The sequence below is a fragment of the Onychostoma macrolepis genome, chromosome 16 (assembly GCF_012432095.1).
Source record: "Onychostoma macrolepis isolate SWU-2019 chromosome 16, ASM1243209v1, whole genome shotgun sequence".
Taxonomy (NCBI): domain Eukaryota; kingdom Metazoa; phylum Chordata; class Actinopteri; order Cypriniformes; family Cyprinidae; genus Onychostoma; species Onychostoma macrolepis.
Window position 1 is genome coordinate 14,341,806 of NC_081170.1, and position 27,936 is coordinate 14,369,741.

At 35.4% G+C, this 27,936-nt stretch overlaps 1 protein-coding gene across 4 annotated transcripts in view; it reads right to left on the bottom strand.

Annotated features, from left to right (window-relative positions):
• The window catches only part of sema6e (sema domain, transmembrane domain (TM), and cytoplasmic domain, (semaphorin) 6E), a 196,773-nt gene that overhangs the window by 147,557 nt on the left and 21,280 nt on the right, over positions 1–27,936 (bottom strand). For 3 of the 4 annotated variants that reach the window (XM_058745855.1, XM_058745849.1, XM_058745851.1), the window contains exon 6: positions 4,676–4,792. The gene's annotated coding sequence lies outside the window, so the exon portion shown is untranslated. Of the gene's footprint in view, positions 1–2,207; positions 2,311–4,675; positions 4,793–27,936 lie in introns of those variants that run through there. The other variant, XM_058745852.1, reaches the window with a different exon arrangement.

Below are 27,936 nucleotides of genomic sequence, written 5' to 3' on the forward strand. Positions count from 1 at the left end.
CATTTTAAGGCCTTAAACACCAGTGAATTCCTCAATATATCTAATATATTTTTGGTACTTCAAATTTGTTTTTCAAAAACACTGCAGTGTCATCAGCAAACTGGCTAAGTTTAAATTGTACACCTAAAGCTGTGATACCATTAAATTGATTTCTTTTTATATGCGATGCTAAAACTTGAGTGACTAACAAAAATAAAAAAGGAGAGAGAGGGCATATCCTTGCCTAATGCCCCGATGAATATCAAATCTTTGTGAGGTACCATGAGCAAGTCTGACAGAACTATTACACCTGTTTTAACTGCTTTCAAAAACATATCTCCAAAACCAAACAATTTAATGACTTCGAAAATAAAATGAATGAATCACCATATCAAATGCTTTATAGAAATCAATAAATAAAATAAAACTATCATCCTCAATAAGGTGATTATAATCAATCATATCTAAAACTAGTCTAATATTATTCCTGATATGACGGCCTTGCATAAACCCAGACTGTTCTAAATCGATTATTTTGTCTAAACCTTGCTTCAGTCTTCTGGCAAAAATCATTGCAAACAATTTACTGTCATTATTTAATAAACTATTAGGCCTCCAATTTTCAATGAATAACTTGTCTTTATTAGGTTTGGGAATCAGTGTTATAATTCCTTGTTTTAATGAAACAGGCAATTCACCATTTTGTATAGCTTCTACAAATACTAATAATAAAAAAGGTGAAAGTTCTTTGGAAAAAAATCACCAGTTAGTCCGTCGTTGCCTGGGGATTTGGTATTCTTTAATAAGTTTATGCACTCTCTCAACTCTTCAGTGTCTATTTCTTTTTCACAAATATTCTGAAAGTTCTGGTCGATTTTTTTGGTATCACTCACCAAGCTATTTAAAAAAGCTCATCAACGTTGGAAGCAATGTTCCCTCTAATTTTTTTTCTTGCTGAGCAAAACTTTTCTCTATTGGGCGGACATTTCAGCCACCTGAGCAAAAACATCCTTATACCCTGTACAGCGCACACACAAACAAGTGTGTAACTTTTAACTTTAATGTGCTATTTCTATTTGATTTGACCCTTGATGTAACTAAATGATGCACATTTTAGGTTATCTGAGAAAACATTTTTACAGTACAATACACTGCCGTTCAAAAGTTTGGGATCAGTACATTTTTTTAAAGAAGTTTCTTAGGCTCATCAAACCTGAATCTGTTTGATAAAAAATACTGAATATTATTTCACAAAATAATATTGTGAAATATTATTGCAATTTTAAATAAAAGTTTTCTATTTGAATATACTTTAACATATAATTTATTCCTGTGAAGCAAAGCTGAATTTTCAGTGTCACATGATCGTTCAGAAATCATTCTAATATGCTAATTTATAATAAATGTTGAAAAAAGTTGTGCTGATTAATATTTTTTGGGACCTGTGATACTTTTCAGGATTCTTTGAGAAATAAAAAGTTAAAAAGAACAGTTATTCAAAATAGAAATTTTGTGTTACAATATACACTACTATTCAAAAGTTTGGGGTCAGTCAATTTTTTCTTTCTTATTTATTTTTTTATTAATACTTTTATTCAGCAAAGATGTGTTAAATGGATAAAGAGCGATAACACAGACTTATATTGTTAGAAAATATTTATATTTTTAATTAATGCTGTTCTTTTCAACATTTTATTAGCCTAATCAAAGAATCAAAGAAAAAGGTTCCAAAAATATTAAGCAGCACAACACTGATTATAAATCAGAATATTAGAATGATTTCTGAAGGATCATGTGACACTGAAGAGTGGAGTAATGATGCTGAAAATACAGCTTCGCTTTACAGGAATACACTATATTTTAAAATATATTCAAATAGAAAACCAATATTAGAAATTGCAATAGCCTAAGAGTTCACAATATTACTGGTTTTATTTTTCTGTATTTTGATCAAATAAATACAGCCTTGATGAGCATAAGTGACTCCATTAAAAAACAAGGTCAATTATTTATTAGGTTTATAATATAGGTCGAACATAATATAATAATATATAATACAATACATCAAAACAACTGAAGCATTTAAACTGACAAAAGAGAATAGAAAACAAACTGAAGCATTTAAACTGAGATCTGTAAGTTCTTATATAGTTATCTAAACATCGCTATGAAGTACAGTTTGCACAATACACCTGTGTGTGACTGTAAATGTCTCAGAGTTTTGTTACCGTTCTGTTAATCATCCGCTATTTCCAGCACTTAATCAAGCCACTCTTCTTTAATACACGAGGACGTTTTATTTCACGTCACGGTGTTTGCGTTGCCTCTCGATTTGAGTTATTTCATCCGCAACCATTGAAATATTCGGTTTCTACAGAGACTCATTTGGCGCACATCATTCTCTTTCTATGAAACCTGTAAACCACATTCACCGGTTCTAACGCTATAGCGGCACCAGCTCTATAGCGGTTTACCCGAGCATTGCAATTCTTTCGTTTTAACTAGAGTACAATCAAATGGCTTTCCCAACTCATTTTAGCGTGTGCGCGGCACATTATTTATCTGCGCGGCTGCGGTGGAAGAAGTGCGCGGCCGCGCGCGCGCGCAGCTTAGAGGGAACATTGGTTGGAAGTAACTGATATGGGAGAATACAAATTACTAAAAAACTGAGCAACATATTTCGAAATAACTGAGGAATTATCTACTAATTTGTTGTCAATCATTAATTTCGAAATTGAGGCATAATCACAGTTTCTTTTTTCGAGGCCGAAAAAATATTTTGTATTCCCCCCCCCTTTTTCTAACCATTTAAGTCTAGTTCTAATAAATGCTCCTCTTGCTTTATCCTCATAGACCTTATCTAATTCAATTTGCAATAAATCCAATTTTTGTAACTCACAATTAGTCAAAGATTCCTTTTTCTTTTTACACAAATTAAAAATATCCTCAATAATTGATTTTTCCTTAATATTTTTTATTTTTTTGTTTCCAATTTTCCTTGATTGATAAATGCCGTTCTAATATCAAACTTCATTAATTCTTTCCATATGATTTTTCAAAATCTGCAATTGTTCTATATTTTTCAATAATATCTTCAATTTTTTTCCTTTAAACATTCATTTTCAAGCAATTTCTCATTTAATTTCCAATAGCTGCTATGTTGTTGTCACGGGAACATCCCAGCTGAAGATAATGAGGAAATTACAACCTAGTGCATTCCAAAAGACTACATAACGGCACACACGTGCCCTGTTCACTCCAAAGTCCCCATTCCAAGGGGATAGGGATGATCACTTCCATTTGGAACACCCCTAATATATATATATATATATACAGTAGTCAACATTTGAAGTGATCCACTTATATATATCACATTTTACATTTTTGACCTGTGCCCTGGTTCGTTTCTGACCCTCACTGGCTTTATACTTTAAATACTTTAACATACTTTAAGGAGCAAACATCCAACAGTGTGGTTTTGGTCACAGAGGTTCTCTGGACTAAAGCAGAGAGGAGATCAACTTGGTTCAGCGGGCACTTTTAGAGAGCTCAGCTCTCCCTTGACGGGAGATTTCCAACAGAGCTTAGCCATGGACCATAAAACCTGGGCGTTTTGCAGTGGTCAGACACTAAAGTCCATGTGATTTTGTTGAACACAATTTTTTCTTTGCATTTACATGTTGTTGTAACATAAGAGGGAAAATAACATGATACCGTAACTAAGCTCAATTATAGCTCTAGAATCTATTAGTGTTTCATTGTTGATTTTCTTAAGAAAAAAGCATACATTACATAGACTGTGTGAAATAACAACAGGGAAAGCGTATAGAAATGAGCAGGAAAAAAGGAGAAGAGTAGTACTATGAATATTAATGATTCCCAGCATGGCAAAGTGTTTAAAATGTTTAAGTGCAAATGGTGAAATTATCATTGTGTTTTGCTTTGTCATGCTTTTCATGAACTCTTGTGGGTTTTTGGTTGGTTTGGCATATTTACAGACAGATTTATCTGTAATTTCCTTTGGCAGTTGGATGTTTGCTAAAAGCCCAGTAACTGTGGTGAGCTCTTTGGAAAAGAAAGAGATCCAAATTCATTCACAGTGGATAAAGCTCTACTATATCCTCTGACTGCTCACTCTTCTGTAATGGATGTTGACAAAATCTTTAACGTGTTTTCTGTTTCTCTTCCTCTCAACCAGCTATCGTGGTCAGATAGCAGTCAATGCAGGACTATTTTTCTAAAGATTCTCTTTTAATTGTTTCTGTTTCTTTTGATCCTCATGTCTCGACTTTATCTGATTAAGAGTGTGTCATAGATCATCAAAACAAAAGCTCTTGAATACCAATTTGGGATAGAATCTGATTTGAATTTAGATGTTACTGTCTGGCTCGAAGACATTTCTCATACTGTAATACTTCATGCTCAAACATGTATTGAGAATATTTGAAAGAAATTCCATTAGCATACATAAATTAGGTCTTCTAAACTAATAATTTCCAATACAAACAAACTGAAGTTGTATCGGTATGGAAATCAGCCTGATTTACTTCTCTCAGTGTAAACAAACTAGCATCTGAGGCATTAAATGTCACTGAACCTTTAACGTGTTAACATTCCTTCTAACATTCACTCTTCACTATCATTAAGAACATGGACACAAACCTCAAAGTGCTATGCGGTCTATCATATGACTTACCCACACTGTGTTTATACTCAAGCACACAAACGTACACAGACATGCTGGCTACACATCCTGTTGCTGTCATCATCTCTGTAGCAAATCATGTGGTTTGTGATCCAGAAGACTCTGTTCCTGGAAACACACACAGCAACTGTTGAGAATATGAACATTGTGCCTTGATCAGAACATTAAAGGTGCCTTTGAAGCATACACTGCACAGTTATCTTCGATGCTACTGCAGCAGTGCATTTCCACATTAATCTCATAAAAACTTTAACACAGTTAGGATGTAAAGCTGTGATATTATACATTTTTCACTACTTGTTTTCCCCCAAGGTCCACTTATGATGTTAGTAATAACCTGCTTAATTTAGTTTTTATGATCCTTTTTCTACCTCCCTCAGACCTTTTAGTCAATTAATCAGGCCACATTATTGGTGCTGTCTTAAAAGGGATTAGTGTAATTTTAGTAGTATACTATTATAGTATTTATTAATATTTTAAAATAGCTTTTGTTTATATATGAAGAGTCCATTTAACAATTTTCAGAAATCATGTTTTTTCATTGTGCATTCCAATTAATGTCAATCAAACTGCATTTGGGTTATTTTGATTTAAGTAAAAATAACTAACAAATACAGCTAACTAACACAATTAAACACAATAAAAACATGATTTTTGAAAATTACAGTTATCTGTTTTTGCAAATAATCTCTTCATATATTTGTTTTCAATAATTTTTTTGTCTTTTTGTGTATTTATTTTATTTTTTACTTTTCTCAAATATTTATATTTAGTTTTATATTTATATTTTAATTTGAATAATTTTAGTTCTTCAACTTTAACTTATTTTTATTCAAAGTTAGTTGCCAAGGCAACATTCTTATTTTTATTTCATAAAGTTTGTTTCTCATCTAATATTTATATTATATTTATTTTATTTTTTAAAAATTAATTTATTTAAGCTTTATATCAGTTAATGAAAACAACATTTTTAGTTTTAATTAATAATACCACTAAGGAATAAACCATTTATTTATTTATTATTGTTTATTCCTCTTCATGTTTTTACAAATCCGAGTGACTGAAACACAAAAGAAGACATTTTGAAGAATTTAATAACAGTCTTTGTCCATTTTTCAAAGATTAAAAGAAGAGAAGAAGTTTCAGGTTTGGAACAACATGATGAATAAATGAATAAATGATGACTGTTTATTTTATTTATTTATTTATTTTGAGTAAAAGTCTTTATAAACTCTTTATAAAGTCTTTTATAAACTCTATAATGTAAACCCATTCTGTGTAAAATAAATGGTTTCCCTTAAAATGTGTTGCTCAAACAGTTAATAGTGTGAAATGATCAGGGACACTGTTAAAATAAACTTCAGCCACTCTTTTCTAAAACTGGGATTCTTCAGAAGGATATACATATAGTGGCAGGTGCCACAGTCAAAAGCGCAAGGTTTGACAGACTTCCCTCGTTAAACTCTTATCAGATTGTCTGGTGTTTGGAATAGTCTCTATCTTACTTCCTCCTGCTACCTCACCCTGACTGGGACAGACATTTGGCGCTGGCATGTGGCTGGCCATGTGTTCCAATGGATTTGCACGTTTTCAAATCTATCTGTCTGACATCAAAAAGTTGTGAAAATACAGAGCCATTTTTTCAGCTTTCAATAAATGCCTTTTCACTGACAAGGAAGTTCTGTGTTCTGAAAGTTACAACATGTTTTCACAGTGAACTCTTTCATCTCAAAAGATCAAGCAAAATGTGATTCTTCATGGTAGGAGCATTTTAAATAGCAAGACACCTAAAGTGCATCCCAACATATCGAAGAAATCCACAAATGACATTAGCAGCACACCTTAATCTCCATCGACTAGACAAGACATCTTACTAACTATCATGTCAACTTCAACACATTCATCTCAGTGCAAGAAACTCACTCTCAGAATTCTAATCCCTCTTCAATCCCCCTTAATTCCTTGTTCTATTTAGCAGACGAGGACATTAAAAACTACTTTACTGAAATACATTTGGTCATAATCAGTTAATGCAGTACAACAGTTGCATTCTTACATTGTGCTGTATTGCTGTCAGCACTTTCGACTTTATTTTACTTTTAAACTGGAATTAAATGAGCATGCTTTACTAAGAAAGCATCTGCTAGGAAGAAATAAAGTTAATTCCTGACAAGATCCATGATTAAGCTAGTCAGACCCAGTTTATACTAATAGTCAAGTAAAACCACACAAGGAACAATCTAAAAATATATGTGCAATGAACAAAGTAGGTACAATATTAAACATTCAGCAGTCGGTGATCTCTTGTGCATCTCTTGTGTCCTCAGGGGAGTGAAGACACTCGAGGGCAACTGAGACAAGAGGATTTCTTGCAATGAGTTTAAAATGTTAGCACCCTATTTTTCCTTCAGGAAACTTTTTTAGTTCTGTAGGACCTGGGTCTTTCTATCTTGTTCTATTTCATTGACATTCAGACTGAGCTGGCAGATGGTTCATCGGTGCAACTGCTCAGTTTTGCTGTGTCTGAATAATTATAGTTCTTTCATTTTCGCCTAATAAAAATGTGAATACAGTGAAATTGCAGTGTGTGAGGCAGCTGGCCTGACCTTGGCTGTCCTTATCACGCTAGAATTTCTATTAACAAAATTTCTATTTATTTCTATTATCCTAAATTGTCTAAGGTCAAAAATGAGACATTGTGGTTTCGGTTCAGCTTAAATCAAATCAAATCAAATGAAAAAGAGCTGAGAGGGTTAATCTCTGCTGGAATAGTTCTAGAATTTTCAGACAAATATGTCCTTGGCTAGTTCTACAATTTGTACATAATAAAATTCAAAAATATTGTTCATTTATTCACTGTATAGCAAATGCAAATAATGGAATGAATGAATGAATGAATGGAATGAATGAATGATAAAATAATGCCACAAAAAAAGGCACAGAAACAATTTTCACTCAGAAATGAATAAATTTCCCAAATAAATACAAAGAACTGGAAGAGAAAGACTAAAATAGTGTTTGCTTGTAAAACATATTCCAGTATTTATTTAATTTTTTTGGGGAATTATTTTGTTTTCAATTTATATTATACTTAAAAATGAATTCAGATCTGTAAAAAAAAAAAAAAAAAAAAAAATCAATTTTCAATCAATTTGAGGACTCACAGTCAATATAACAAACAATCCCATACTTTTATGTTGGAGCTTTAATTTCTACAAACTTGAATTTAGTACAAATGCAAATTAGAAATTGCTGAATATTTTCAGGTTTGTAAACTCAAGTAAATTTTAATGTACTATATTTAAAGACAAACATACAAACATTGAAGCACTACATATTTTCTGCTGCATTTACATCATTCTGTGTTGTTTATCTGAATAAATCTAGAACTATTGATAGGTTTGAGGTATAAAATAAAAAGGATTTTTTTTAGGTTGACAGTTGTATGTCCTTGATTGGTTCCAAAAGCTCTGAGAGCATCAGTGGAGAGCAATGGCCTAGTATGAAGTTGTCAATCATTCAATGGGGTGCAACTGGCTCGGTGCCATCTGCAAGTCAAATCTGCTCCCATACTGTTACTTCCAACCTCTCCACAATTCATAAAACATCAATTCTACAGCCAGCTCCACGTGGAAAATCACTCTCCTAGTAGGATCTAAAACTTGCGAAGATGTGCCTCTTTGACTTAGCTGAACCAATTATTCTGACAAGTACGGCAGTTGTTTGAAAAATAGCTAGCATGTTTTAAACTAATAAGCAGTCATAAACATCTTCATCTTAATCCAAATTCTGTCTGTTATCTCTCGGTTTATGATGAAGGAAGTCTGCCAGTTTGGCCTGAGCCTAAAACAGATGTGTGAGCTATTGTGCTAAAACTGATTGTAAACAACAAAACATATCAACAAGTGTGTTTTGTCACCTTCAGCTCTCTGTTAAGATGTATGGAATTAAATTACGTGCTCTGCACATGTATTGTGTTCACATCCTGCTCGGCCTATAGCTGAAGAAAATGAGTTGACCCTTGAGAGCAGTTTGGTGGACCAAATCTAAATTCCCCTCATCTCTCAATGTCAAAATTAAATTTCATCCTCTATGAGCTCCTCAAAGCTGATCTTCTTCATTTGACTAAACAGCATTGGCATTTTCCAGCATCTGCAATGATTTGTTATCCGAATGCAGTTTTCGGTAACATGGACATTGTTTTGTTCTAGGAAGAACCACACATTATTGTCTAGTTTAAGTGAGTTAAAACAATTATGGTATTTCAAATCTATGCGTCTCCAGCTCCCACTCTTTGTCTCTGTCAGGGCTGGGGAATCCTGGGGCACATAAATGATAATAAAAATAATAAAGAAGCATTTTTGGAAGACATGAGGGCAGAAAGGGTCAGTGCTATTCTGCCTGTGGGTCTCTGAGCTGTCTGCGGTCTGGCTCCCACTGACATCAGTTGGCCTATTCCTGAGCTGATACGGGCAGAGCGGTCTTTCCTGCCAATTTAAGGACTGCAAAATAATACTCTCATTTCTCCAAAAGAATCGAAAAGATACAGTAATGATGTTTTCAGACCAGAGTCCTGCCCCAAATTAGGGATGGGAATCGTAATGAATTTAACAATTCTGATTCCTTAACAGATCCATTAAAGAATCTTTTAAATTTGAGGAATAAATAGGCAACTAGATACTTGGAAAACAAATGCATTTCTTTTGCCAAATGGTGGGATCACTTCAATAAGTGTAAAACAACAACAGAAAAACAAATTGTACATTTCATGAACTCCTTTATTTTTATAAAATACCATTTACAAAACACAACTACATATTATCATATGAACAAACAGAAGGCTCATTTCAGTCTTTCCTGAATCGGACTTTGCAATTCCAACTTGTATGCTTTCAATTCACAGAAAAGAGTCTTATAAGTGTTTGCTCACTTCAATGGCTCGGACTTCAATGGCTACGCTGTGCTTCACTACAAAGAACTGGCTCATAAGTGTTAAACAGGACAGTTCACCCTAAAATGAAAATTCTGTCATTAATTATATACCCTCATGTTGTTCCAAACCTGTAAGATCTTTGTTCATCTTCTAAACACAAATAAGTTATTTTGATGAAATCTGGGAGATATCTGACCCTCTGCTGCGGTTTGTTTACAAGCAGAGAAATGCACATATATATGTCGTGGTACTGTCGTGAATGCACATCGAAGACTGACACGGAAGGGAAGAAATTGTGGAATAAAGTCATTATTTTTGTTTACTTTGCGCACAAAAAGTACTCTCGTAGTTTCATAAAATTAAGGCTGAATCACTGATGTCATATGGGCTATTTTAACGATGTCCTTACTACCTTTCTGGGCCTTTAACATGGTAGTTCTGTTGCTGTCTATGCAGGGTCAAGAAAGCTCTTGGATTTCAGCAAAAATATCTTTGTGTTCTGAAGATGAATGAGGGTCTTACAGATTTGGAACCACATGAGGGTGAGTAATTAATGAAAAAATTTTCATTTTTGAATAAACTATCCCTTTAAAGGGGTCATATGACCCTGCTAAAAAGAACATTATTTTGTGTATTTGGTGTAATGCAATGTGTTTATGCAATGTGTTTATGATTCTAATTACTTATACTGTCTTTTTACGTGTTGCGTTGCATCGTGCTGCGTAAACATTACCATGTCTGCATTTGTGATCGAAGAAACAACAAACAAGCACTACTCTAAACAGCTCAAAATTCGCGTTTGAATCGTCAGTGGCAAATTCTTTAAATAAGAAAACATACTTACAGGCTGCGAGTCAGAAGTGCCAGGCTGTCCTTGCAAAGTTGGAATTGCCCCACTTTATAGAAACAGTCTTTGTGCATAGCTGGTAGGCTACTCACAGGTTCAGGAAATAGTCCTCCGTAAAATGTTCTGCACACACTCGAATATTTGGGTTGAACTGTTCTGGAACAGTGTTGTAAATACAACTTAACCACTGATTTCTAGTTGTGTCCTCTTTTGGAAGCCCAAACAAAGTACTTTCGCTTTCACAACAAAACTCAGCGTCTCCAGGACATGGCGCTGGGGGCAGCAACAATACTACAGCCAGAATAAAAGTCCCGCCCTCTTTCTTTGCGTATACGTTTGGGCGGTGTTTTGTAAATCTCCCCACACCGTGACGTAGACATGAGGGGGCGTGTTTAAATGAGCCGTTTTAGGGGGCGTGGTCCAGTCTTAACTTTTATAAAGAATATCTCTTTGGTTTTGAGACTTTAGTCTTTGCAACTTCAGGGATCTTATCTATGCACAAACAGCTTGAAACACTCCAAAGAGAAAGGAAAACTTGAAATTGCATCATATGACCCCTTTAAGAATCAGACTTCATTAGTCACTCTGTATGCTTCATGAAAAAGAACCGACTCAGAGTCATTCACTCGAGAATCGACTTCACTTGCGCTGTATAGGCTATCTTCGATTCACAGAAAAGAACCAACAGTCATTTGCTCAAGAATCAGATATCACTGGTCGTGCCATACATTTCACAGAGAGAATGAATGGCGCACGTGTGAAAACCATATACAAAACCAAAAATCATTCAGTTCCGGTCAATAAACACAGTTTCATATCATCACAGAGCTTGTCACTTGTCAGAGAAATGGCTTACTCCATTGCTTCTGATTAAACCAGGATAGAAAGTATTTTAACATCCAAATAATTACACACTTCACCTTTAATCATACACACAACATAAATCTGCGAATTTAACTGAATTCTCGTCAACGCCTTCTGGACATGCTGCCAAGTCAAGTAATGCACTTCAAGAGGATGTCTGAAGTTATTTCAGTGATTAATCAAACAATCTTCCATATGCTACCTCCCGCGCATGCCGCATGCCTATAAAAACAGCAGCCTTCTGTTTTCCTCTCAAACTGAAACCCCTATAACACGGCTTACCTACAAATTATATGAAATCGTACTTGAATCTAATCAATATTCAGCTGCGTTCGCATATGTGAGACCGTGTATTTAATAATCACGTAATGAGTCCCTTGCATAATGAGCGTTTGTACAGCAGGGGGAGGTCAGCGGATGGAGATGGCGAGGAAAGTGTATGAGGAAAGTGAGTGCCTGTGGGCCCGACTGGGGCCTTGAGGTGACATAGTGTTAATGAAATCAAAGCAGTAGGATGGATAGAGCTATTAATAAGGGTGTTAGAGGTCTGATGATCCGTAACACACCAGGAGCCTCTCCCACTCCTCCACCACTGCCGAACCGGTGCGCCCATGGACCTGCGCATCAGAGGCTGTCTCTGTTTACTGCCCAGAGCCGCACTACAGAAGACTAATTAGGCTGTCAGGGGACGCCAGCCCTCCCTTCCTCACTCTTGTGACAGCAATTAAAGGCAGAACAGGACGTCGGGGATAGCTTCCCTGCTCCCACAGGTGACAGCTACGATGACACCTCACTGTTCCTCAGGTGCGTTCTGCCGCTGACAGATAAACCAGACGCAGCAGGACGGAAGGGTGCAAACACAGAGTGACATCTGTGAGGCTTTTTGTAGAGGCGGCTATTTGTAGAAACAGCCTCGCAATATGGCTCCCAGCTCGCCGTAATAACTGACACGCTCAACCCCACGCGGCGAGAGGCGAGCGGAAAACAGAGGTGCAATCTGACGAGACAATCTGGACAATCTCTTTCAATCTGCCCGAACTGCTCAACCTAATCACATTCAGATATGCCAAACATTCCCGGCTTGTTTTCAGTGCTCTCGGTTGGCAGGCACTTCATGTACGCTTCTATCTAACTATACTTATCTTGTAGTGATACTTCACCGGAGTCTTATTCCGTACAACGTACATCTGCATGACAATGGGGCGCTGTCTGATTGATGCAATTTACATGGGATCCCTGACCTGAAGCGGAGCGTGTATTCATATTCTCTTTCGTCCTTGACAAAATGCTGAGGAGAGAAAGAGCGGGAACATTTGAAGACGAGATAGCGAGGTAGACAGGTTCCCTTCAACCCTGCATATTCAGTGACAAAGTAATCCTATCAGCCACCGATTGCTATTTGCACAGCTACACCCCGATAAGAACCGCAACGACCCACAGTTTCTTTGTTCTTCTCCGTCATCGTCCACTTTGCAGTGTTCAAAAGGAAATTGCTTCACGGAACACACTTTTCTGAATAAAATACAATGCGTGTAGCCTGAACCAATAGCATAATGCTGTCGATGTGGCTATCACAAAAATCCATATATTTTATGAGAACTCATGCTGGCTTTAATGTCTCCATACCGGCGCTGCCATCCCACGTCCCGCTGTGGGCAGCAAGAGGCAGGTCATTTAATAGCCCAGAGAGGGTGTGGGAAAGAATGGACCCGCAGAGAACCTCAAACTGTGCTAAAAAACTGATCTATACTACCCGTGAAGAAATAAGTAATGGCATCTATTCGGTAACTCTTGCTCTGCTGTCCCTCTTTCTTGTTCAGTTTTCATTTTCAAAGTACTTCTGCAGATAATAGCATTAATACACATTTAAAAAAATCTAAAATAAAAATCAATAAAATATTAAATAAAAAAATACAGAAATAAATATTCAATAAATAAAAATACAAATGACATTAAATGAATGTTTTAAAATAAATAAATGTATTTTAAAATGTTTTAATAAATAAAATACAAATTAATTTAATAAATACTAATTTAAAATATAAAGTAAATGTATTAAAACAATTAATAAAATAGAAGAAAACTTTAATAAAATAAAATAAATGCAAATAAAATGCAAAAGTAGTGTATTAAAATAAAATAATCTTTAACTGTGACTTAAGTGTTCAAACGGTTTGTTTGAAAATGGATGAACTAGTTGAAATGGTGATTGAAATGACTGTGAAGTTTATATTGTGTAAGCACTATAGAAATAAAGGTGACTTGACTAGAACAAGCAGTAATCTCCACTCGTTGTGTGTGCGTTAAGGAACATATGATTCAGTTTGAATGATTCATATAAGTGGATGGAGAAGAAGAAGGTTTGTGAAGACCTAACTCTCTGACCTCATTTACGGTTGTCCAGCATCATAAACCAAAATTACAAATGAATAAATGTCCCTGTGCATCCCTACCACAATAGTGAAATTGTAACTGGCGGAAATATGTTTCCTATATGAAAGGATTACAGGCTTCTAGTTGACCTTTACGGTTTGCATGGATCGGGATTAAAAGAAATTATTAAAAGACTCTGTAACTGGGCACTCATCAAAAACAAACTGAATGCAATGCACATTGCGTAATCAAAATATTGGGTTTATTTATCTGCCATCAGTAGTTTATTAATATATTTGCAAGAATCTTACAGATACGGAGATGGATGAGGCGTTTCGGCCTCAAACACAGGAAATGCTCTGGAAAAGTTCCGAATATTCCAGACCATGGGTTTTTGTGCCAACAACAACCAAGATCAGAAGAAAATATTGGTCAGTTTTATATGTGGGTGAGTAATAACTGTAATCAGCAGGCTTCAATGACATTTGCAGACTTCAAAGTTATGACTGCATCGGGCAGAGCTAATGGTGGTCCCTAAGGTCAGTCTGAAGTGGCCATATCCATTGGCATGAAGTTATTAAAACAATAAACCACAAGACACCATGTGATGCACTGATTTTACTATGGTAAAGGGGTGTTGTTAGGTACCATTGTAACTTTTAGTCTCTTAGCTAAGTGGTTTTACAAATTAGCAATATAATTGCTATAAATAGCCTTATACTGCTATAAATTGCCTTATAGCAGTATAAGGCAACAATGCTCAATTAATATTTAAACATAAGTATATATATATATATATATATATATATATATATATATATATATACAGTGGGTACGGAAAGTATTCTTTACCCCTTAAATTTTTCACTCTTTGTTATATTGCAGCCATTTGTTAAAATCATTTAAGTTCTTTTTTTTCCTCATTAATGTACACACAGCACCCCATATTGACAGAAAAATACAGAATTGTTGACATTTATTAAAAAGAAAACTGAAATATCACATGGTCCTAAGTATTCAGACCCTTTGCTCAGTATTTAGTAGAAGCACCCTTTGATCTAATACAGCCATGAGTCTTTTGGGAAAGATGCAACAAGTTTTTCACACCTGGATTTGGGGATCCTCTGCCATTCCTCCTTGCAGATCCTCTCCAGTTCTGTCAGGTTGGATGGTAAACGTTGGTGGACAGCCATTTTAGGTCTCTCCAGAGATGCTCAATTGGGTTTAAGTCAGGGCTCTGGCTGGGCCATTCAAGAACAGTCACGGAGTTGTTGTGAAGCCACTCCTTCGTTATTTTAGCTGTGTGCTTAGGGTCATTGTCTTGTTGGAAGGTAAACCTTCGCCCAGTCTGAGGTCCTGAGCACTCTGGAGAAGGTTTTCGTCCAGGATATCCCTGTACTTGGCCGCATTCATCTTTCCCTCGATTGCAACCAGTCGTCCTGTCCCTGCAGCTGAAAAACACCCCACAGCATGATGCTGCCACCACCATGCTTCACTGTTGGGACTGTATTGGACAGGTGATGAGCAGTGCCTGGTTTTCTCCACACATACCGCTTAGAATTAAGGCCAAAAAGTTCTATCTTGGTCTCATCAGACCAGAGAATCTTATTCAGGTGTTTTTTAGCAAACTCCATGCGGGCTTTCATGTGTCTTGCACTGAGGAGAGGCTTCCGTCGGGCCACTCTGCCATAAAGCCCCGACTGGTGGAGGGCTGCAGTGATGGTTGACTTTCTACAACTTTCTCCCATCTCCCAACTGCATCTCTGGAGCTCAGCCACAGTGATCTTTGGGTTCTTCTTTACCTCTCTCACCAAGGCTCTTCTCCCCCGATAGCTCAGTTTGGCCGGACGGCCAGCTCTAGGAAGGGTTCTGGTCATCCCAAACGTCTTCCATTTAAGGATTATGGAGGCCACTGTGCTCTTAGGAACCTTAAGTGCAGCAGAAATTTTTTTGTAACCTTGGCCAGATCTGTGCCTTGCCACAATTCTGTCTCTGAGCTCTTCAGGCAGTTCCTTTGACCTCATGATTCTCATTTGCTCTGACATGCACTGTGAGCTGTAAGGTCTTATATAGACAGGTGTGTGGCTTTCCTAATCAAGTCCAATCAGTATAATCAAACACAGCTGGACTCAAATGAAGGTATAGAACCATCTCAAGGATGATCAGAAGAAATGGACAGCACCTGAGTTAAATATATGAGTGTCACAGCAAAGGGTCTGAATACTTAATACTGAATACCATGTGATATTTCAGTTTTTCTTTTTTAATAAATCTGCAAAAATGTCAACAATTCTGTGTTTTTCTGTCAATATGGGGTGCTGTGTGTACATTAATGAGGAAAAAAATGAACAAATGATTTTAGCAAATGGCTGCAATATAACAAAGAGTGAAAAATTTAAGGGGGTCTGAATACTTTCCGTACTCACTGTATATATATGCCATGGTCTGTCTGAATACTCGATTCTGATTGGCTGGCAGGTGTTGATTAAATTCGTTGAACCGCACAGGTAGTTTCAGGTCAGTTTAATCACGTTCTATATTAATGCGCTTCCTATAAACATTGGTAACCATAGTAACATACAGTTACAGTTAAATAGTAATACAGACGAAAATAACCGTCATTTTTATCGTTCCGGTCAAATATGGCAGCGCAAATATTATTAACATCTTTAATATGTGAATGCTGGGAAATGACCATGGCATAAACGGGATAATCAACGGCTAGCTGTGCATTAAACGATTTGAATGCACGCGGAGGCTGCGTGTCGGGCGGTTCTTCGCCTCCACGTCGTGCATTCAAATCGCTTAATGCACAGCTAGCCGTTGATTATCCCTTATATATATATATATATATATATATATATAAATATATATAAGGCGTTAACGCGTTTAACGCGTTAATTTTTTTAACGCAGATTAATCGTTTGATAAGGTTTGACCCCAACTTCTTCCCGTCATCGCAGCGCAGAAGGTTATCTATGTGTGATGAGGGGACAGCACCTGTGTTGCCAGGGTAACGATAGCGGCACAAGTCTAGTTTGAAAATACAGTCGCGGGAAAAATTACAGAGCCGTGGCGGGTTGCGGTTTTTTGGGCTACTTTTATAATGTACCGCGGCCGCCCAGTGTATATAGACAAATAAAAATTTAAATATATCCTTTTACTAAGGAAGATATTTTGAAGAAAGTTTGTAACCAGGCTGTTTTGGGGCACCATTGACTTCCATAGTAGGAAAAAAAAATACTATGGAAGTCAATGGTGCCCCAGAACTGCTCCGTTTCCCACATTCTTCAGAATATCTTCCTTTGTATTCGGCAGAACAAAGACATTCATACAGGTTTGGAATTACTTGAGGGAGAGTAAATGATGACAGAATTTTCATTTTTGGGTGAACTATCCCTTTAAGAACGGAGAGCCGGTTGTAATATCACAACCAACGTGAGTTTCAGCAGAGCAGTAGAAATAAACATGACAACAGCCACTATAGATTATATAAGATAATAAACACACAATTACGATATGGTCTGTATGTGATTTTCTTGAGAATGTGTACGTCTGAAATGCTAATTTGTGCAGCGATATAAAAGGCTATAAATAGCATATTTTAACAACAGTAAACGACCAAATTCCACATGTGATCGCAAAAGGAAGTTATTACAAACACTCGATGGTGGTTTGAAGTGAGTTCTGAGTAAAAGTGTATTATTAATCTCATAAATTCTTTTATGAAGCATCATGCTAATATTAGCTCTAATGCACCTGCAGAACAGGTCCAATTCTTCTTCATAATGCATTTTGTCATAATACTTCATGTAAGGTCGCAAGAAATGTTTTGTTGTATTTATTTAGAAATACTTTTGATAATAGTTGGGTAAATGTATACTGGGATTGAAGCGATATGGCTTGGTAAACGTTTTATCATCAGTTTAAAGGCTGATTTATGGCTGAATAAAAACAAAAGAATAATAATAAAATAATAATAAGGATTATGTCTCATACCTGGCGGAAGTGTGAAAGATTCTTTTCCTTAAACTAGTTTGTCATACATTTCTTTTTCAACACATTTACAGATAAATCCTAGTATTTTAAATTTGCGATTAATCATGATTAATCACAGTCCATGACTGTGAGTCCACAACTATTTGAAAATCTGTAATCTGAGGGTGCAAAAAAATCTAAATATTGCGAAAATCGCCTTTAAAGTTGTCCAAATGAAGTTCTTAGCAATGCATATTACTAATCAAAAATTTAGTTTTGATACATTTACGGAAAGAAATTTACAAAATATCTTCATGGAACATGATCTTTACTTAATATCCTAATGATTTTCAGCATAAAAGAAAAATCTATCATTTTGACCCATACAATGTATTTTTGGCTATTGCTACAAATATACCCCAGCGACTTAAGACTGGTTTTGTGGTCCAGGATCACATTTAATTATAAAATACACTACTGTAGTAAAAAGTGACAGGAAAGACAAAAGTCTAATTTGTCTAATGTCTAACGACTTTGTCTATAAATTCTGTTCTTTTGATCTTTCTACTCATCTACATTATCACAGCTTCCATAAAAATATTAAACAGAAATAAATTACATTTTAAAATATATTACATTAGACAACTGTATTTTTAAAATGCTGCCTTTGGTGAGCATAAGATTCCTCTTTTAAAAACATTAAAACATTTTAATCGACCCAATTTATACAAATTAGGCATCAAAAAATTCATTAGGCTAATTAAAAGTTATTTGTGGCAAATATAGCAAATACATTTTCAGATCAAGATCAATCTAGAATTGAACTGATGTGCGGTGCAAATCAAGTATTTTACCACGACTTCACATGCAACTCATCCGATCAGGTTTTTGAGCCAAAACTGTTCCTTTAATGAGTCGCATCATATATTCCTACAGCCTTTTGTCAAAACCAATTTACTTAGTGCATTCATTAGTACAAGGTTTGAAGCTTCCTCTTAGCATTGTACCATCTCGGTCATCTCCTTTTGCCAATAAAGTCAAGTGTTTCAATAAAACAGCACATGTTCCAAGTATGGCAGTCACTGGATCAGCCGGAATCTTCAAAAGCAAAATGTCAGCGTCCTCATTCTCTTTGCTCTCTGTTGGTGTTCTGATTAGTCCTCCATTAGTTTATGGGTCAAAACACTAGTGATAGCCACGATCAATCTCACTTCTTTCAGAATCTTTTAATGCTTGGTGTGTGGTTGATTAGCAATTAGGTGATTAGACTTTAGGGGTGCAGTAATAAGGCCTTTGACTTTACTGCTCTATATCATTGTTGATGGCATTGAACTTACATTACAGGGACATCTCTGGGGCTACATAAAACACTTCTCCATCACACTCCTACATCACTGCACGGCTACAAAGCACAAATAGCATTTCTGCCCAATCTAACAGAAGACTGCCTAAAATTGCACATCAAATATAGCATGAAAATGTGAATATGATGGAAATGCACATTTGTAGAGCAACAGATAGTGAACAGTTTTCTCAGGCATAACAAAAAGCATTTGTATTGATACATGTGAGTGATTTATTAAAATTTATAAATTTTAAATTTGCGGCATAATTATAATACAAACAATATGGACAATTAATGGAAAAATATTTGATTAACAGAAAACCCCCCACAAAAATAACAGAAAAAAATTAAATCTAATCAAATAAAATACAACAAAAAGCTAAAATAAAAAACAAATGCCGAGCATGACCTCAATTATAAACTTTTCATATGTTCATGCTCATTAATGCCGCTTTCTGTGAACCTATTTATGTGTAAAAGACAATTTGAATGTTTTAATGTTAATATTTTAACCTAATAAAAGCATTGAACTTTTAATGGGCCTTTATCAGGATCTGTGGTTTGTAAAGCAGAGAGCTAATGCATTTGGGGGCAGAGAAATGAAATGTACATACAATGGCCTCCGCTGATCCATTTAAGGAATCCTCAGTGTTGCTGGATGAAAAAAAATGTGTGCTGTTGTTCTGTCATTAACTTGTCCATCCCTCTCTTTAGTTGTTCTCGTTCTGCTAATGCTTTCAGCAGACCATGACCCATCCAACCCCGCTATCCGAGCACAAACAGCACTGCGCTCATTTTCAAAACTAAGCGCAACTCTTTATATCAGCACCGTGGTGGGCGAGAGTTTAACATATCACCTTTTCAAAAAATCGGACTGAATAATAAAGTATAAGCGTATAACACAACTCATACATCCTGATGAGTGTGAGTTTAATGCACTAGCACTTGTTCCAGAATCAAAATGCAAACACATCAGCTCCTGCCTAGCCAATAAAAAGTTAATATGCCAAATAATGTTGCCAAGTTCTCATTAACAAAGCCGTTTTAAAGCACATCCATGTTTAATGAAAATTTCATTGCTCAGATGATGCTCTTTCAAAGCACAAGGCTCTTTTAATCATTGTATCAACTTTGTCTGAGATTTAAAAAAAAAAATTAAAATAGAAATAGACACAAATAAGACAAATAGTGTTGATATATAAGACTACCCCAGCTAACAAAATATGTTCTAAAAATGTTATGCCAATGCGAGAGAAAGAAAGAAAGAAAGAAAGAACATTAAGGGAACATTACTTTAAAATTTTACTACTTAGACCTTTTTGCTTTTGTGCTAAATTTTGCCAACATTATTACAGACTAGATAACTTTGAAAAAAATGTTCTATTACATGACGGGAAGAAATTAAAGTTTGTTTATAATTTTAAGAGAACCTTTCCAGAACATTAGCCAAAGTTATGAGAATGTTCCCGGTTAGCTGATGAAGTTTGGGAAGATTTTGTTGAAATCAGGGCAAATCTGAACAAAGACTGGGACATTGTTGAGATATCATCTGAAACTTTAGATTAGATTTTTTTTTTTTTTTTTAAAGTCAGGAGGGGAAAAACAATCAAATGCTGTTATACACTTAAAAATAAACATTCCAAAAGGGAGGGAGGGGGTGCAGTGATGCACTAAAAGGAATAATTTCTAAAAGAACCTTCTTATTGTGAAGAATATTTTAATAATCAGAAGAACCTTATCCCACTATAAAGAACCCTTGTGTAATGGAAAGGTGCAATCTTAAAGTTTCTTCATTGAATCACTGGTGCCAGTAAAAAACCATTGTTTTTTTTGTTTTTTTGAGTGTGATTACTATTTAGGAGGAACATTGAAACATTAACCATATCTCATTTCTGATTTTTCTTACCTACAGATTTGATCAAAACTTTAACTTGATAAATGGACTTTGCAACAATTAAATTCTGAGGGTGAGCTAGACTCTATTTATAAACCTTTAGATGCAGTTTCTTTCAGGTGCGTAGAGGTTGGAGAGAGCCTGTGCAGACAGGCAGGGTGCCAGCTTCACCTGCTCCCTTTTCCTCTGCAGCAGCTGCCAGATGGGCTGTTGGTAGGATGTGGTTCTACAAGCAGGAGATCTGTAATCCACGGAGACTGACAGTGGTTGATTGTGAATGACTAGAAGCATGACAGAAGAGAAATGCAGGAGATATTCATTCAAGCAGAAGCTAAGAAAAACATTATGCTATCCAGGACCTCTTGAGAGACTTTTGGCATTTGATTAGCCAAAAAGGTGGAGTATTGAGGCAGTGTAGCATGACACTAAACAGCCAAGACATGTAATGTTGGTGGTAATAACAGTTGCACTTTATGCTGATTAGATGCCACTGTTTCAAAATGAAACCCATGGTGCTTCAGCCTGTTACTCACCATGATACTAATTAACTAATTCTCTTTGTCATCTATTCGTTCTTCATTTGGCAGACAGACAGTGAATGGGTAACCCCCTTCTCTAATTCTGAACGGCAAACTCACAAGTTGGTTGCACCTCCATAATATATAGAATATATATTATAATATATATATATATTTATGTGCATCAATTTCATATTATTTATTTACATTATTCCAATTTTAAATTTTAACTATTTTCAATTTAATATATTTTAAAATATAATTTATTCCAGTGATGGTGGCAAAAATTTTCAGCAGCTATTATTCCAGTCTCCAGTGTCACATGATATTTCAGAACTCATTCTAATAAGCTGATTTGGTGCTGCTTAAGTTTGCTTGATAATTTTATGAAAAGTACATATAATTCAAAGTACACTTAATTTTGTGAAGAGATACATTTTGTTCAGGATTCTTCATTCACGAGAAAGGCTTTTTCATTCAAGAGAAATGGCCTTAATTTTATCTAGACATGTTTTGTAACATTACTATCAATTTTGATCAATTGAATGCATTCTTGCTAAACAAAAGTATTAGTTTCTTCAAAAAAACAAAAAACAACAACCTCTTTTTAATTACAATATATACAGTATAGCAAAGTATTCAATATAAATTGTTAATCAATTACACATTATAAACAACTTTGTATTATTAATAGTATTAGCATAATTTATAAAATGGTATAATAATATTTTGATTTATGAAATACTACTTTGCATTCTTGTAAAGCGTTTATTAATCTTAGTAAATGTTAATTTCAACTAGTGATACATCGTTATTACTAACTGTATTATTACTAATACATTATTAATCAGAAGTTTTGTCTGTTTACATTATTTCATGGACCTGAACTAACACAAATTAACAATGAATAGCTGTATTTTTATTATCTAATTTTATTAAAGATGAATAAATACTATAACAAATGTATTGCTCATTGTTATTTAATGTTAGTTAATGCATTACTAATGGAATATTATTGTAAAGTCTTACCCACAAATTTAAGCTAGCTGATTCTTTTTTTTTTTTATCCACTTTTCAAGCAGTCTCACGTACAGTATCTCTTAGAATCCTACTTGTTCTGTGTCTTTAGTTTTGGTGATCACCGAAGCCCCATACTAATGAGAACACTCTATACAAATAACAAGAATATAGCAGATTCCATCTGGCTCATGAGAAATCAGTTGTATTTATGAGAGCAGAGCTCCTATCCTGACTGCATAGTCATTATGCGCATAAAAAATACAAATTCTGTAGCCAGGCTCTTGTTGTTCACTGTTAGCTTCTGTTTATAGTCACACTGCAGATGGGGAACTGCCAAACCTGCACTAATTCTACCAGTGTAATTCGGAGTGGAAAGCAGAACCACAAATCAGGGTGACAGCAACATTCAGCAGCAGCTCTGTAAAAGGCCCTCGCTGCCTCGCTAAGGACAATCGGCTGAGATGTGGTAAATTGCGTCTCTTGAAACAGCCTGAATTAAAGGAAGTTGGCAGTGCTTTAGGGCTCAAATTACTTCATTACTCACTATAGATATCGGACGAAGACTTTGCTAGAGGAGGGAAAGAAGGAGTCCAAGATTAAGGAGCTCAGTTGAGAGTTAGACAGGCTGAAAAAAGCATACACTTTCTCTGTGTGTTAAGAAAGTGGCTTGGATGCAGATTAGGCCTATTTCTGGACTAAAAGAATTCTCAGAGCAAAATTATACTTGACTCAAGTTGACTGTGTCATTTAGAATAAGGATAGAATTAATACATGACTAGAAAACCAGCCTTCGTTATATACTCTTACTGATAATTGGGCTTTCATCTCAAGCTCTGTGTTCATGACATTCTGCAGTTCTGTAAATTAGTCATTTTACAAAATACATTCTGCTAATACGTTTACACACTCCTTGCATAAGTTTATAAGATATATAATATTATAATTTGAGTTTTTCTGTTAATATCCAACTTTGCTACGCTATAATCTGGACTCATACACAATTATCAGAGGTCACTGATTTTCAAGAAAGCAACACTGTGGAATTAGATTTGTGCCAATAAAAATGAACAAAATGTTTTCCAGAAACTAACAAAAATATACCGTGAGTAAGAAGAAAAACACTCTGAGAATGAAAACAATTAACATAGGGCTGTGTAATTAATCGAAATGCGGTTTCGGTTTCTATTTTGATTTCGGCCTCCAATGATTATGAAAATATAATAATCAAAATAAAACGATTATTGCGCCCCCATTCCACCCCGTTTCCTGCGGTGCCCTTTCACTCCTCCATAAAATCCCAATTTCATGTGCAAATCAGTAAAATCATACTGAAAAATCATACAATCAGTCAAAAATAGGACGTGCTTTGATTTATTAAAGGTGCCATATAATGCATTGATACAATAATTTAAATTGTTCTCTGATATCTACATAGAAGGTATGTGGTTTAGGTAAGGGCAACAAATATCCAGAAACAGTTTTACATGACCATTTACAACCCTAGGATTTCTCCCTAGAATGAAATGGTCTGTTATTAGCTTATTTGGAAGGGTCATGAATAATAATGTTGAGCTCTGCTCTGATTGGCTGTTTCACAGTGCGGCTCAATGTTGAGCTCTCTTCTGATTGGCTGTTTCACAGTGCGGCTCATTTACAGGAAGGAAACACAGGGAAAATATATATTTCAATACTTTCTCGCACAGTTATATCATTGGGTGTTTATACTGTAAATAAAATGCGGGCATCAGGGAGCCCTATTAATATGCTGGGCACTGAAACTGCATTCAAATACACGATCGCTTTTTAGTTTCACTTTCACTTTGGAGATTCGCAAGCGCACAAACTCTGTTTATACTATGGAGTGGCAGTACTTACCACACATTTTACAAGATCAGATGCTTGTCAGTGGTACTCAGGATCTGTAAATCATTCGCCATCATCCTCAGTCATCTCTCCTTACTCTATTTATGTGGTAAGTGAAATATTATGTAATTTAACAGGCTACCGCTAGCAAGGAGCTAACCATGTCCCTTTAGTGGCTCGCGTTATTTTATTAGAACGCGTTATTTGCTTTCCGTGCCTTTCTGAATACACACAAACTCATCCCTGCACTTCACATCCCCTGCACAGCCTGAAACATAACATTTATTTCCATGATCTGCCATTTTTGCTGTTGTCCTCGCTTGTTTCTTCACAATACCTGCAGAACTTCTGATGGTTCGGCTGGCATCTGCCATAGAACATGGGCTGGTATATGTTATGCAAATGTTGGGGGCGTAACTATTAGTGATCCCAACTGTTACGTCACAGTCGGTGTTATGTTCTGATTCGCCTATTTTTCAGTGGTCTTTTTTATTCACGAGATTTACATAAGAACGAGGAAACAATGGTGTTTGAGGCTCACGGTATTTCATTTCCATGTACAGAACTGTTATTATTCATTATGCCAAGGTAAATACAGTTTTCCTTTCTATGGCACCTTTAAAGTTGATTAGATTTATTAATGTTTTTAAAAGCGTAAAAAATAACTTGCACTGTTCTTCGCGAGGATTTCTGTGATGCACTCAGAGACTGCAGAACACGGGCATGTAAAGTCAACTTTTAGCTCACGGTGCGCCCCTAAACGGTCACGCAAAAATGTGTCAAAATGCGGCGCTTAGTGATTATTCACGTAAACCCTCGTCACTTATGTAATAAATGAACGTAAACTGTTGAGAATGAAGATACATGTGTAACAGTAAATTGGATCCGTGCGGCTCTTAAAGTGACAACGGGCTATATCCCTGCTGCCAACTGGGTGCTTAATATTAATTGAACAACAAAAGACAAAACCAATAACTGCTCTTGACTGAAGGACTTTTGTAGCTTTAATAAGTAACAAATGAAGTTTAATTCTTACAGTGAAGATTATGCTGTTTTATTTTAAATTAGATTATTCATATATATATCCCTATCTTTAAATAAATCATTAATTTAAAGTTTTGGTCAGATGGCCCACTCAAAATCATGTTAAATAAACAATATTTAAAAAGGTTTCATTCATTTTTATTGGAACAAATCTAGTTCCATACAGTACAATATCTTAATTACCAAGGATTTGCAATCTTTTTAATAAAATAAATTGTGTAAAAAAAACAAATTTTTTTGTTAAACATCTTGCAGATTATGCAAGGGGTATGTTAACTTATACTGTAGTAAACAGGGTATGTAAACTTATTCAGACTCTAAACAAATACAGCATAAACATGCACAAATATGAGTCACTGTTTGCCTCACAACATGATGAGGCAGTAATTAACATTTTTAGGACCTCTCAAGCTGTGCCTGCAGTGGCCATAAGTCTTCCGACATTAAAAAACACATGACAAACAGTATGAATGTGAATGTCTCGGTTCTGTTTGGAAAGAAATCTACACTTTATATAGAGCTGTAAATGTGGAAGCACATAAACACAAACTTGCTAAGCCTGGAGCAATCGATGTTAATAAAAAAAAACAGAGAACTCTCTTCTAGACTCGGCTTCAGATTTATATAGCCCATTCGTCCACCCCCCTCTCCTCTCTCTGTGTCTGTCTTGCCCTCTCTTTCTTAGTCTCAATGTTTTTTTCACAGTCGGGTCCCATTAGAGAGCTTGTTCGTGCATTGGCGTAGCCTCAGGCCAGCCAATAAATGACTTAAAATAATAAGGAACAAATGTTCTTGCGCCAAGGTTTTGTTAGATGGCTCGAGGAAGAGGTAAAGGTGCAGACACAAAGTCCCTGAATAAGCTTTGTACTTTCATGCACATTCGTTCATGTTGTCGAAGTCTTATGCAATAATTCAAAGAGCACAAAAGATTCACATATTAATATGCTCAGTTATAAAATAGTTTTTTTTTCCGTCTTGTAAAGCAGAAAATATGTGCTAACCAGATTCAGAATCTGTCAACAAAGCCGGTGGTTGTTGTCAAGCCACTGCGGTGATGCACATGTCCAAATCTTCCCACATTGTAAAGATTTGTTTTCACAACCAGAACACGAATTTCCAGCAGTAGTAGCACTTGTGTACCTAAAGTCTGTCAGAATGATAGAAATGTTTCTTTAAATTTATATTCAAGAGCAACAGTGTCTCCAGTGAAAGAAACTGGAGAGACATTTGCTATGCTGATGACTTCAAATACCCTACAGTTGGAATTCAGAAAAATAAGAAAATTGAATAGTCATTTATCAGAGTGTTTTCCTGGTGAAAGCTGGTCCCTATAGTGTGCTGAACAGATTCTACTTGTTTGACTCGAGGAAAGTCATTGGAAAGGATTGTCATAAGTTGGTCATTTCATAAGTAGGATCATATGGAAATAAACAACCTGGTATTCCCGCTAGCTGTGGAATGCCAATGTGGGAAGAGTGAAAAGAATCACTTGTCTTGTCAATATTGAGTCAAACAAGACCTAAATCTGAACCTAAACATCACTTATTCTCCCTTGTTTCACACATTTCCGATAAATCTGAATATTGTACAACAAGCTTGAGCATGATCTCAATAATGTTATAGAGTTGATACAGACATTCTTCCACTCACCTCAGAACAGATGTGTGGTCTTTTCAATTCAAACGTGCACTTCACCTACACGTGGTTACACAAATGTGACCCTGCCTGTGAAAACCCAGCTAAAGTCATTTTCTTTTAGATTTACTGTTTTCTACATAAAATTGTTCTACATAATGTACAAAACATTCTGTGAAAATACAAACTTGATATCTTGGTAACACTTTAGAATACTGATCCTTTGTTAATAAATAACTACACGGGAACAAGTGACTAATGCACTATTAACATTGTAGTAACTACTATTACTTAACAAGAAACTCTAATTATTGATTTAGTAAGTAATAGCGCTCAGTTGAAACTGGTAGTTAACTATTAGCTAATCAATAACTACTATTTTTTTATATATATCCTGGAGAACTACTAAGAACTACTATATACATGTTCATAATTAATGTGAATTATGCATAATGTATAATTAATTCTAAAATGAAGATCATGGTAACCCACAAGTAATGACTCAAAAATAATCAAATTATTCTAAAGGAAATACTAATTACTTGGATCAGTATTCTAAAGTGAAAAGCATCATAACTCCCTAATATTGACTGACGTCATTGTAAGCTTTTGAGATACATGTAAGGTTTTGGATAGTAATGAGTCAAGTGTTACTACATCCTTCTGAAGGAACTACTAATTATTTGGATCAGTATTCTAAAGTGAAGATCATGGTAACCCAGTAGTAATGACTGAAGTGTTACCAAATCTAACAAAATTAATTACTAACCAGAACCTTACAAAAACCTCAAAAGTTTACAATGACTTCAGTAATTACCAGGGAGTTAACACAATCTTCACTTTAGAATACTGATCCAAAAATTAGTAATTTCTTTAGAAGGATTTAGTACCACCTAAATAGCTATCATCCAATACTTTACAAAACTCTCAAAAGCTTA